The sequence below is a fragment of the Hemitrygon akajei genome, chromosome 20 (genome assembly GCF_048418815.1).
Source record: "Hemitrygon akajei chromosome 20, sHemAka1.3, whole genome shotgun sequence".
Classification (NCBI taxonomy): domain Eukaryota; kingdom Metazoa; phylum Chordata; class Chondrichthyes; order Myliobatiformes; family Dasyatidae; genus Hemitrygon; species Hemitrygon akajei.
Genome location: NC_133143.1, coordinates 17,822,756 through 17,837,225, shown reverse-complemented (window position 1 = coordinate 17,837,225; position 14,470 = coordinate 17,822,756). Strand labels below are relative to the sequence as shown.

Sequence of the window (14,470 nt, the reverse complement as noted above, 5' to 3'; positions counted from 1 at the left end):
TGAAAGTTACTAAGTAATGTGGAAAACCTTTAATATGACCCTATAAAAAATAAGCTAAATTCAGGTACTTTAAAACAGCCTTTTGAAAAAAGGAATATTATCTGTTTTTTAGATTAATTGACCTTGTAGTTCCAGATTATTGATATTAATTTCAATTAATCCTTCTTATAGTAACCTTAATAACTGGTTTGCCTTTGTTTTATGACCTTATTACTTTTGTCATGATGTGGTAAGGTCTATAGATGCGCAGTGAAGTGTATTGTAACTGGCTGCATCCTGATATGGAAACACCAGTGCCCAGGAACAGAAAGTGGTGGGTACAGTCCAGTCCATCACTGGCAAAGCACTTCCCACCACTGAGCACATTTACCTGGAATACTGTCACAAGAAAGCATCATCCATAAAAGGAACCCCACCATCCAGGCCATGCTCTCTTCTTGCTTCTACCCACACCACCATGTTCAGAAACAGTTATAACCCTACAACCAACAGGCTCCTGAAGCATGGATTACTTCTCTAACCACAACTCTGAACTGATTCCACAACCTATTGACTTACTCTCAAGGACTCTACAACACATGTCCTTGGTATTATTTATTTTTTATTTGCACAATTGTTCTTCTTTTGCATATTGGTTGTCAGTCTTTGTTTATGTATATTTTCATAAACTCTATAGTATTTCTTTATTTCCTTGTAAATGCTTGCAAGAAAATTAATCTGAAGGTAATATATGGTAACAGAAATGTATTTTGATAATAAATCTGTTGACTACCTGTGCCTCTACGTTGCTTAACCCTCTACTTCATGTTAGAGTGCTAATCAGTAATTTTTTTTACCAAAATGTACAAAGACACAATGAAATTAATTTGCAAACATTAGGAAATCTGCAGATGCTGGAAATTCAAGCAACACACACAAAAAAAATGCTTGTGGAATGCAGCAGGCCAGGCAGCATCTAAAGGGAGAAGCACTGTCGATGTTTCGGGCAGAGACCCTTCTTTGCTAATTATACATCCATTCTGCAAGTATATTAAATGTCCTGTGGATGCTTTTGATGCCTATATAATCTTTACACAGATGGATCTCAGCAACTGGCACTCCAGCACAAAACAGCCAGTGCTTCTCATTATTTAAAATTTGGTCTTTTTTTTCTGTGAATCAACACCTGATTGATGCCAGTTTCTCACCTATCAGCCAATGCCGGTACAAGTCAGGAGTGGCTATCTGGAAGAAGATTTAAGAAGATCCTCAAGGTTGGTCTGCCTTTCTACAGCTAATTCAAATGTTTTTGCAATTGCTGCTGTAAGCTTACCTTTAGTGTTCCTCCATTCCTAATATTGAGGAATGCTTCCTCATAGCTCCAATGATTCAGGTTCTATCCAGACCTTGGCTGCTGCCTGGGTACAGTTTACACATTCTCTCTACAACCACGTGACCCCATTGGAAGCCTTGGTTTATTCCTACATCCCAGGACCTATCAGCAGGTTAATTGGCTACAGTAAATGAGCCAAAGTGTACATAACAGAATCAAATTTTATGGGAGTTGAGATAGAATACATTACAAAGCTACAAGGGAAAAGGGAATTGGGACTGATGGCATTGCTCTGATGGGCAGATGGTCTTCTGCAGCATGGTAATAAATCTTACTACACTATCACACCCCTGCAGTTGAATGCCCTTTGCTAAGTGGCTGCAGCATCTAAATTTAATGAGCAATGTATTTTCCGCTGGAAGCTCACCAGTAGCAAATAAATGTTTCCTTTGCAGCTTTCATTCTTCTGGTCTACAGAGGAAAGCCAAGCGAAAAGCTTGTGGGGGATGTAGCCTGTTGAACAAATGGATATGTAACAAGGCCAGTTACCCTAGGGAGAGACATGGATTTCTATATCAGAGTCTTCTTCCAGATGAGAGTCTAGAGGAAGAAGGCAAGGAGAAAACAGGGCACAGATCAAGTAAAGAGATTCATCAAGGATAAAGGTAAAGACTGCAAAAGATATGCAGACAAAAATTTGGAAGACAGAGTGACAGACAAAAGTTAAGGTACAATAAGAAGGAAAATCAAAATAGTGCAGATACTGGGTATCTGAAACAATTCTAAAAACAATGCCCCAGGAATCTAACTGACAATAAAACTACGTGTGCTGTTATACCTTTCACAAAGTGCTGTGTGCATTTATTCAAGATCAACATTTTTTGCAAGTTCCTCTGAACAGCCACAACATTTTAACTGCAAGGAAATAGTTCATGAAATGAACTCCAACATTAAATGCCTCCAAACCAAATGGAAAAATGGCGGTGCGACGGCAGTGCGCGCGGCCACTCCAGAAATGAATATCTGTTATCTGTAAGTAGGGGCCATACACAATCCTGATTTGATGGGGACGGATGGGAAAAGCACAGAGGAACATCTGGTGAAACTTCTGACATGCCTGTTTCATTGCCGCAGCTACTGTACGATCGAAAAATCTCCGGAGGGGAAGGCCCCAAATCCTCGGCTTTGCCTGTTGCTTGGCAGCCTGGGCCGGTGTCGAAGCGCTCGACAGAGATGGTGCTCGGTGTCGGAGGGCTGGTCGGAGGCTCGAAGTTTTTCGGACGGACTCAGAGTTGGCTGTGGTCGGATGCTTCCAGAGGCTGCATCAGGAAGCTTTGTGGCGCTGGAGGTTCATGGCAGGAAGATTTTTTCTTCCTTCTACCGTCTATGTGAGATGATGGGCTATCGAGGATTTTGAGACTTTTTACCGTGTCCATGGTCTGCCCTTATCAAATTACGGCATTGCTTTGCACTGTTGTAACTATATGTTATAATTATGTGGTTTTTTTAAGTTAGTCTTGGTCTGTCTTGTGTTTTTGTGATATCATACTGGAGGAACATTGTATCATTTCTTAATGCATGCATTACTAAATGACAATAAACGAGGACTGAGTGTCCTCACAATCTAACCCGAGTTAGAATTTTAAATGAGTATTTGGTATGGATTTTGGGATAATACTGCTAACAGTTAGCTCAATGCTTTACAGTACACATGACGTGGATTCAGGTCCCACCGCTACTTGTACTTTCTCCCTGAGACCACACAAGTTCCTTGCAGGTGCTCCAGTTTCCTCCCACAGTCCAGATATACCGGCTGGTAGGTTAATTGGTTATTGTAAATTGCCCTGTAATTAGGCTAGGGTTAATTTGGCTCCAAGGGCTAGAAGGGCCTATTTTGCATTCTATCTCAAAATAAACATGACAATAATTTGCATTAGCTTAGGAATTGCATCGTCACTTTTAGCTATCTTGCCACAGATCTTCCCATGTGCATGGCAAAGATAGAATAGTGCCTTCATTGTTTTTTAAAAAGACCTCGGTTGTTGTTAAGCACAGTTTACCCAAAATTATTAATTTTGGCCAACTACATTTTGCTGGAGATGCTCTAATGCTGCCAGGGCATAAAGCAAAACTACTTCACAAGATGACATCCTGTTGTGCAAGCTTCTGATGTGCAAGTTTTGGTTATGCTAGGCATTCCCACAGTCTAAGTTAAAATATCAACATTTAATGCAAAATATGAATACATTCTCACAATCACAAACACTAATATCAATATCACATAATGACATTTAAATACTTTTATTGAAATATTAAATTCACAACACATTGTTAAAATCATGTACTCCCTTTCTATCAACAACACACACAAAATGCTGGTAGAACACAGCAGGCTAGGCAGCATCTATAGGGAGAAGCGATGTCGACATTTCAAGCCGAGACCCTTCGTCAGGACTAACCGAAAAGAAAGATCCCTTTCTATCCTTCTTTTATTATTTGAAATACAAGTCCATCTATTTTGCTCAAGCTTGTACCTCAGAACTAGCCACAATTTTAGTCAAGCTGTTCCAGTGTATCCGCACAACTAACTGGAAGATTGCTTAGTTATGTGCTACGCCAAAAACTAGCACAAATTTAATCTAATAAATTACCTTTCGCAGGCATTTATCTGCATCACAAGAGGATCCATCTACTTTCATTTAACTGAATTGCACTATCACCATCAAATCATCCAACCTCATAGGACACCCGTGATGTTTTGAGGAGAGGTCAACAAATTTGAAATCTTAATCGCTTTCTCTCTCCTCAGATACTGCTCAGATTCTGCTTTCTACTTCAGGCTTCTACTGACTACAACATTTCAGCTCCTCACCATCCGAAGAAGCCCTCATTGACTAGAAACTTCACTGAACAAGCCACATTGTGATTGCAATAGCAGGTCAAACTCATTCCTCTATTTACTAAGTCAGAAATATGGAGGAGTAAAATCCATCTGGCCACATAAGGATACAAGAGGCCTAGAAAACTCCAGTTAAAACTATCACCTTAACAACAGCAGATGTTAATTCTAAGTACAAGGACTTGGACACAGTGTGCTGACCAAATGGAAGATGCCCAACTTGCAAACTTGTAAGTAGCCCATTTTTAATTCAACTCCCCAAGAATAAACAAAATATGACACATATAACTTTATCGAAATAAAGAACAGAATACTGGTGAGGGTAGCACAATATTGGGTCAGATTATAATTGGAGCATTTTTTATCAACGTAGTATGGATATGAATACAAGATTAGAAAAAGTGTAGATCAAATTGGCTCTTGAGCTTGTTCTGCTTTTTAATCAGAATATCTCTTATCTGATCTTACCCTCAAGTGCATTTTCATGCCTGTTTGCTAAAATCTTCATCAAATATTTTCAGGGCATGGAAAACAAATAGCTTACAAACAGTAAAGGGTTAACAAAGCTTTACCTGAATAGTCAGAGGACGATTCTTAGGCCATGAAAAGAAGTTGAACATCTGCAATAAAATTCCTTTAATTTAGCATGCTTATAATTTTGATGATGCCAGACTAACAGACTTTCCAGACTAATGTACATCATTATTAATTCCCCATTTCATATTTTAAAAGTTACACAGTAAAATGATATATTTTTACAGACAACCTTAAGTTTAAAGGGAGTGTGGGAACTGGGCCCCAACAAGTGGAAGGGGAGAGCAGAGCAACTATCAGCTGGGAAACGGCAGTTAATGAATGGTCCCTTTTAAAATGCATTACTATGGGCAGTTGCTCATGTCCATCTGCTTATTGCTTTCATTCTCCAGAGACAGAATCCGAACCACCAGAAATTTGGGTCATCAAGGGTTTTACTACAATTTCTCTTCTAACCGATATTCATGATGAAAGTTCTCTTCCTTACACAATTCACTGCTCATGTCAGAATAAAAGGAAAACAGTACTGCCAGAAAGTGTTGAACGAAACATTTGGGTGGGTAAATAGCTGTGGAGTTCTCATCAGAATCTTTTTTCCCCACAAATGCATAGAAGATACACTTCAAATAAAATGATATCACCACATTAAAATAGTAAAACAAGGCACTAGGAATAGGAGAGCATAGAAAAGGCTCACCAATTTCACCAATTATACAGAGATGTTGGTTAATGCCCATTTGAGCCATTTGATTTTAACTTCATCAGACCTTTTACAGCAGACTATAAACAAATCCAGCAAAAGCAGAGAAGAACGTTCTTTGCATTTCCGTCAAAATACATCAAATGACTGCTTGTGTTTGAATTAAAAGCAATATCTACAGCCTTGGCATTTAATCAACATTGATTGCATTTACTGGCTCATACAGCAGAAGGAAACAAAAAACATGACTTCAGCACATTCATTACTTGAAGTTTAAACTTCACCACATTTCCTAAGGAACTGAACTTTGAGCAGCACCTAGAGCATTGTGAAAACTGGAACAAAGGAGTCATCAGTTTGCTCTGATTCACGAAAACAGGCACACACCACCCCTCCCCACCCCCACCCCATGACATCAAACACTGCAAATTTCAAACTCTTTCAAAAACGCCAAGAACAAGTTTTCCAGATGACTGGTAACAGATTTCTGACTAACAAAAATTAACTTTATAATATTTAAAATCTGGCTTGATGAAAAGCAATTCTACTTCTGATGTGAAATCAAGTGATGCAGTGAGTTTTTGTTACAAAAGCAGAGATAGTTCATAAAACAAATTTAAGGAAACCAGCAGAAGCAACATTTTCATCAAGAATAAAATAATATTGAATATGCATATATGGTGCCTTTTTGGGTCTGAAATAGATAAAAATGTCAACTCTCAATAACAATAACACATCCCTTTTCTCACTTTTATCTTTCTTCATGCTGTTGAGCATCAGAAAAACTCAGATGACAAGTTGCAGGTTTCCTACAGCAAACAAAACAGGGCACTTAATGTTACATACTTGTTACTCAATTTTCTAGAACTTACTTTAAGAACAATTCAGGATGGATAATGTGATTTCTTATACCTTTACAGTTTAAAATTACGACATGCTAGTCAATGATATTAAATTTTCAAGACAGCAGACAAAATCCTTCGGAGAATAACGGACAAAGAGGGGCAGCACAGTAGCACAGTGGTTAGCACAATGCTTTACAGTACAAGAGACTGGGGTATAACTCCTGACGTTGTCTGTAATGAGTTTGTATGTTCTTCCTGTGAGCACATGGGTTTCCTCCAGGTGTTCCAGTTTCTTCCCACAGTCCAAAGACGTACCGGTTGGTAGGTAAATTGGGCATTGTAAATTGTTCTGTGATTAGACTAGGATTAAACTGGGGGATACCTGGACAGCATGGCTCAAAGGGCCAGAAGGGCTGATTCCACACTGTATCTTAAACAAACGTATAAAGTCAGATGAGATATGAAAAGGATCCTCCATATTTAAAAATATTTAATTTAGTACACAATAACAAATAAATCAAAATATTCACATGTCTTTTTATATCTGGATGGAGAGTAAGTAAACACCAAATCTACATGCAAAATCTATATACTCTGTTCATAGCTAAGTATTAATTGTGGCCAGTCATTCTGGCACTGATACTTAGATCACTTACTTTCAATTATTGCAAAATTTTAAAATATTATTTTTTCCCATATTCCCCACCTGACATTCAATCTCTTTATTCTTCTTTCTGGATACTGTATCCATCCAATTAAAATAATATTTCCGTCTTAGCCTTAAGCAGCTTTACAAGGTTTTGTCTGAAAAGTTTAAATTCATGGGCTCTGTAAAATGATCTATTCACTTCATAATTTTGGCAACTTGCAGTGCAAAACATCTGAAAACCAAAATTACAATATTAAGTTTTACTGATGCCAATAATGCATTATTTTACCAAAATACCAGACTGGTAGTGTGTGGCATTCCAATCACTGTGTGACTGTGTGTGACAAAATTGATGTATAATCTGATGCCTTGCAGGAAAGCAATGCAAGTCATTTGTTCAATCAGACCAGACAGAAACCTGTGACTCTCAAAGAATGCAACCACAAGACTATCCTTCAATAATAAAGATTTGCAACTGGATTCTGGAACTCATTCCTCAAGGGTCACTTTTCGGCAAAGGCAAACATGCTAAGATACACCATCACTCGTAATATGCCAGCCCTGCCTTTAGTCAAATGATTTAAAGGTCATTTGAAGATCAAACAACCAAGCTCTCTACTCGCTGCTGCTTTCAGGAAGGAAGTACAGGAGCCTCAGGACCCACCCCATTAGGTTCAGGTACAATTATTACCCTTCAACCATCAGGTTCTTGAAACAGTGGGGATAACTTCACTCACAATCAACAACGAACTGTCCCACAACCTATAGGCTCATTTCATGTTCTTGATATATTTATTGCTTATTTATTTATTATTATTTTGGGTTTTTTTGTATTTGCAGTTTGTTTCTTTGGTTACTTGTCAGGCCTGTTGTGTGCGATTTTCTTTGTATTTACTGTGAATGCCCACAAGAAAATGAATCTCAGTGTTGTAAGTGGTGATATACAGTATATGTACTTTGATAATAAATTCACTTTGAACTTTGAAGATGGTAGGTTTGGCACAAACTTCATGGTTTACTGAGCAACAGTGATCCTTGCCTTGCATTAGGCTTCTGAGGCCTGGGCTAAATAGAGCGGGAACTTTATGGTACTGGATAGGTACCACCAATTAGAGAGTCAGAAAAATCCCCAAATTCACTGGCATTCAAGCAAACCAAAGTCTCTGGCCTCTCCCAGGCCAATATATGTGATAATGAAGTTCTAGTTATACTCAGTCAGCTCCATTCAGCAGGCCCCACTGTGAGGTCATCCACTGGATCTGAAAATGATACATCAGTCTTTCCCTTAGGGGCAAAAAGCTAACAGTAATGATAAATAATTAAGATTTTATTTCAAACAAGAGAAAATCTGCAGATGCTGGAAATCCAAGCAACATACACAAAATGCTGGAGGAACTCAGCAAGCCAGGTAGCATCTACGGAAAAGAGTAAACAGATTCTATTTGTAGGCTTTGCTACAAACATGTTAACAGGCAGAGAGAAACAAATGAAAGGTCTTGCTCACAGATGTGTTTTGGTTTGACTCAAAGCACTGAAGTTCAAAAACTTTGATTACATTAGACGGAGATTGACAATTGAGAGTGTTGAATCCTGTTGCTTTTGTGATCCAAGGTTCTTTGGAAGTCAAGGATGATTCATAAAACTTGTTGTTTACAACCATTTTATTAAGGATAACAGAAACAAAGGAAACAAGATGAAAGGAAAGAGGAAAAGAATCTAGGAGAAAGGAAGAGCAAAGCACACAGACAAACATGGTTTGGTCTTCTTATACCAGACTTCTGATAGCACAATTCCACTGAAATTCCATAGCTTAAATTAACCATTAAGGTAGACCCTAATCAAGTAATGTGATCACCGTCAATGGAACGAAGAAGTTTCCAGAAAAAAATACAAAGGTATCCGCAACTACTAGCAAACTCACTGATTACATATACATAGGTAATTATTTTAAAATATCAACAAGCATAAGGAAGTTCAACTGCGAAGAAAATAACAATTATACAGTCCAGTCTAACAAGAGTTAAAATTATTTCCTCTGGTGGTAAAGTTTTAAAATAGAATTACATAACTTTAAACACAAGAGCTAGGAACAATGACAGAAAGCATTTCTTCACACAAAAGAACAGTAGATATATAGAGCACTCTTTCCAAACAACTTGAGGTTGGGTTCAATTCAAAATTTCAAAACTATGCATATTAGACAAGTCTAAGAATGGTAAAGAGAGTGAAGATACAGATCGGCATTGAATAGTAACTGAATGATGAAGCCTGTGCAGGAAGCTGAATGGTATAATCCTACAACTATAAGAAAACAAACCCTAAAAGCAGGAGTCACCCACTCTCTGTACTAACCTTGATTCCTTCAATGTCTGAAAATGTACAATCCCTGACAAATGTACTGAGCAATTCAGCATCTTGTTTATTCAATTACAAAGATTCACTCCCTGTCGTCGTCTGAACCCCTAGAGCCTAGGTGGCACATAGGGCCTCATTCACTCCCTGTAAGTGAAGAAATTACAACTACTTTCAGTCTTGATTGTCAACTCTTTATTTTGAGACTGTGACAACTAATTCAAGATACCCAACCCGGGGAAACATCAACTTCACACTTCCACACCTCAAACACGCCAATCTTTTCAAAGGCCTATGGCCGACAGAATTGGGTCTTTAATGAAAGGGAAACATCTTGGGAATTCCTGGTCCATGACGACTCCAAATCGAGAAATACAAAAACCTTGAGTTTGGGCAAGGGGCACACTGTCACATAAAACCAACTAACACCACATTCACCTGGAGTCTTTACGGAACACAAGTGCCACAATGACAATTGTATTTAATTGGTTCAGCTTTGCTAAAGCAACTATTTCATTGCCAGCACAGCCTGAACAGCAGTCACATTCATTTACATCTACCTTTGCATTGTTAATGCCGGCTCAAAGAATGATGTGCGAGAAAATGGCTTCAATTCATGGAATGCTGGCAATAGTACCAGAGGGAAAGGGAGCTCTTCCAGTAGGACACTTTGCACATGAAATGGACTTGAACCTGTGACCCAGTTAATTGAATGACAGAGTTGTAGGTAAGTTAGAGAATCATAAATATTGAGTAATAGAAAGACACAGCATGAAAACGGGCCTTTCAACCATTACCATCAACCCATTTTAGTTCATCTACATTAATCCTATTTTTATTCTCTATATCCTCATCAATTCCCCCAGATTCTACCACTTGTGAGTAAATTCCTCAGATTTACACTCAAACAGTGATTTACAGTGGCCAGTTGAACTAGGAAACCTGAGCTAGCAAAGAAAGCCTAGTCAGTCAGAGGGAAAATGCAGACAACACCCAGGGCCAGGATTGAGCTTGGCTCTCTGCCGCTGCATGGCAGCCGCTCTGCTGCTATTCCACTGTGCCAGTAAGTCTCTAAACTAAAGAGCAATGGGTAAGGAAGTACTCCCAAATTATTGCAATTCACGTACTGGAATAATCGCCCTTATGGAACTCACAAACACAACCAAAAATTCTGAGATACAGAACAAACCTTCATTCTCACAGTTATATGAGAAAAGATAAGTAAATAAAAACAAAATGTTTACAGAAAACTGAACTAGGTTACCAAGGACAATGATTGGAGGCTGCTGGTTCACAGCAGGAGGTCACTTAAGGGGATTTGCTCTGGAAACTGACAAGGCAATCTCCTCTACTGGCCTTTGTTCAATGATACATTATCAAACATTGTAACATCCACTGCTAATTAATTAAAACAATAACTCTTTCTCTTTTGCTAACAATACAGTCAGAATTCATCTGCCTCTAAATTGTACACCTGCAGAAGCATTACTTTTGATAGGAAACCTTTCCATTGGAATCCATCTCCACTTATAACAGGGTTCCATGGGAAAAATGGTTTATGGAAAAACAAGATACGGAGTGGTTTCTAGGAATACAACCTCTCTGTAACACTGAGGAATACTGTATAGCATCCTTAAAAGTGAGTCCATAGGTTGTGGGAACATTTCAATGATGGGGTAGTGAAGTTACCCCTTTGGTTCAAGAAACTGATATTTGAGGGGTAGTAACTGCTCCTGAATCTGGTGGTGGGTGTCCTGAGGCTCCTGTACTTTCTTCCAAATGGCAGCAGTGAGAACAGAGCAGGTCCTGGGCGGAGGTGGGGGAACCTGATGATGGATGCTGCATTCCCGTGACAACAGTTTGTGTAGATGTGCTTAGTGGTTGGAGGGCTTTACCCGTGATGGACTGGGCCACATCCACTAGCTTTTGTACGAGTTTTCATTCAGGCATTGGTGCTTCCACACCAGGCTGTGATGCAGTCAATATACACACCACCACACATCCATAGAAGTTCGTCAAAGTTTTAGATGTCATACTGAATCTTCACAAACTCCTACGGAAGTACAGGCGCTGCTGTGCTTTCTTTGTAATTGCACTTACATGCTGGGCTCAGGACAAGTCCTCCGAAATAAGAATGAGAAATTTTAAGTTGTTGACGCTCTCCATCTCTGATCTGCCCCCCCCCCCCCCCCACCCCCACAAGTCAATGAGGTCTGGCTCATGGATCTCTGGTTTCCTTCTCCTGAAGTCAATAATCAGCTCCTTGGACTTGCTGACATTGAGTTGTTGTTATGACACCATTCAGCCAGATCTTCAATTTCCCTCCTACATGCTGATTCATCACCACCTTTGATTCGGCCTATGGCAATGGTATCGTCGGCAAACCTGAATATGGCACTGGAGCTGTGCTTAGCCCCAAGTGTAAAGCGAGTAGAGCAGGGTGTTAAGCACACAGCCTTGTGCATCTGTTCTCATGGAAATTGTGAAGGAGATGCTGTTGCTAATCCAAACTGACTGGTGTATGCATGAAGAAATAAGAGGATGCAATTGCACTAGGAGATATTGAAGCCAAGGTCTAGGACTTCACTGGTTAGTTTTGAGGGGATGATGGTATTGAATGCTGAACTGTAGTCAGTAAAGAGCCAATCTGGTGGGCAAATTGGAGTGAACCAAGTCACTTTTCAGGCAGAAGTTGATATGTTTCATCATCAACCTCTCAAAACACTTCATCACTGTGGATGCAAGTGCTTCTGGATGATATTATGCTTCTGGCAGATGACCCCATTGCAGTAACTGCAGCCTTCATGTCATGTTTTAAAAGTATTATAGCACACATGGGTCAGTACAAAGCAAACAGAACCAGCCTCCTGCTGCATATTCGCTGATTGCCTTTCTGCAGACAGCCCAGCCCAATCAGCAATTTATGATTTGGGGGTGGATGTGATGCGGGATTCAACAGGCCATACTGCAAGGCGTGAACATGATTAGTATGTGGTCAAGTGGGAGCAGAGATGATAACTGACATACCACACCCCTCCCACTGACACACATAGGTTAAGCAGGTTTTTGCCTCATTTGCATCATCCAGCATATATTCCCATTAATTTCGTTCAGGGTTCCAATTAAATTATATATATATTTGTTTCTTTAATTATTTATATATTTTGGTAATATTTCATTAAACCAGTAAACTTATCATGGCCCATTCAGAAACTACTGGGGTCTTCAATTTCTTATTTTTTATTAAAGGCATGGCCCCATGAAATCCAGTGAGATTCCCTGAGTGGGGCCATATTGCCACATTGAGAACCACTGCCTTAGACTGTTTATGCTCTGTCCCTGAGCTCAGTGCGAGCCAGCATGAATAAAATGAGCCAATATTTAGCTTAGAAGAATGAAGGTGATCTTGAAACATAAGATCCGAAAGGTTTCTACAGATAAATGACAGGAGACTTCACTTCCCAGTGGGAGTCTATAACAAGGGGGCAAAATCCCATTGTAAGGGCTCAGCCATTTAAGACTGAAGCTTGTCTTTCTTCTTGAAGGAATACAAATGTTTGGAATTCTTAACCCCAAGTACCGTGAATACTGACTCATTTGAATATAATTCAGTTTGAGATTTGTTTTGGTTTACATGGGAGTAAAGGATTAGGGAAGGAAGTTGGAATATGGAATTGAAGCTAGGACCATGTTCGAGATGCTGTATCTCCTCCTTGTTCTCCAATAACCAATATTAAAATGAAGTACTCTGGTGTAAAGTAGCTAAAAAAATTCATGATCCATTGCTGGGCCAAATCAAAAAGTGGGCATGAAGGCTTGAATCTGTACAGTGCTTTTTATATTCCTTCCCAGAGATCCAAAAGCACTATACATTCAATGAAATGCTTTAAATGTAATTATTATTAGAATTCAGGAAACAAGCTTCCACAACAAAAATATGACAACTATTAGATTACCTGCTTTAATAATGTTAAATGAGAGAAAATTTTTGATCAAGGGCGTAACTTTTCTGCTCTTCACCCAACTAGTTCTTGAAGAACCTTCTAACGTTGCCCATGAAAGTAGACAGCAACTCAGTTTAAGTTCTTGTCCAAAGGAACTCACCTCCTACATTGTACCATTTCCTTAGTTCTGACCTAGATAACCAGATGTTATTTTGTGTGCTTTAAAAATGTGAATGTGAACTCTCAAATATCTAATATATGTTAAAGGATTTGAACTCACAACTTAGAGATTCAAATAAAAATGCTTTACCAACTGAGCCATGGCTGACATATGCAACTCAAAAATATTTCTACTCAGAATGACGAGTCTGAAAGTGTCCATACAATTACATCCTAGTGCTATTTCAACAGTTTACTGTTCCTGCTTGACCTGAACACCCACTAAAGCACTGAAAAGTAAGTTGGGATACTTCAATTGTAATGTTTTGGAATACTTCTCCACTTACCCCACTCTACTGACAGAACAAACGAATCCATATAGGATCACATCAGGAAAGCAAGTGAGTGCATTTGGTTAAGACATGCTAGCATCTTTATCAAATCATCCTGCAGGTCAAAGAGAAGGAAAACCTGAATCACCAACATCAAATATGAAGACACAAGAGGCTGCAGATAATATAACATGGAGTAACACATCCGACCCTTTTTGACTTCCCGAACTGCATCATCTTACAATTGATGAGAATAAGTTCACGAAACTGATTCCAGCATTGAATGATTTGCCATATGAAGAACCTTTGATGGCTCTAGGCCAGTATTCACTGGAATTCGGAAGAATGAGGGGTGACCTCATTGAAACCTATCAAATGTTGAAAGGCCTGCTAGAGTGGATGTGGAAAGGAGATTTCCTTTGGTGAGGGAGTCCAAGACCAGAGGACACAGCACCAGAATACAGGGGCATCCTTTTAGAATGGAGATGAGGAGGAATTTCTTTAGCCAGAGAGTGGTGAATCTGTGGAATTCATTGCAGCAGGCACTTGTGGAGGCCAAGTCTTTTTGCATATTTAGGGCAGAGGTTAATAGGTTAGTCAAAGCATAAAGGGATATGGGGAGAAGGCAGGTGATTAGGGCTGAGAGAGAAAATGGATGATGAAGTGGCAGTGCAGATTTGATAGGCCAAATGGCCTAATTCTGCTCCTATACTTCATGGCCTTAAATTCCACTCACCATCCCTC

General features: G+C 39.2%; 1 protein-coding gene across 13 annotated transcripts in view; it reads right to left on the bottom strand.

Moving 5' to 3' along the window:
- Positions 1–14,470, bottom strand: part of atxn1a (ataxin 1a) — a 478,304-nt gene that overhangs the window by 228,890 nt on the left and 234,944 nt on the right. The window contains exon 6 of one of the 13 annotated variants that reach the window (XM_073023939.1): positions 4,784–4,831. The exons of the other annotated variants lie outside the window; for them this stretch is intronic. The gene's annotated coding sequence lies outside the window, so the exon portion shown is untranslated. The remainder of the gene's footprint in view (positions 1–4,783; positions 4,832–14,470) is intronic. 13 annotated transcript variants of the gene reach the window in all.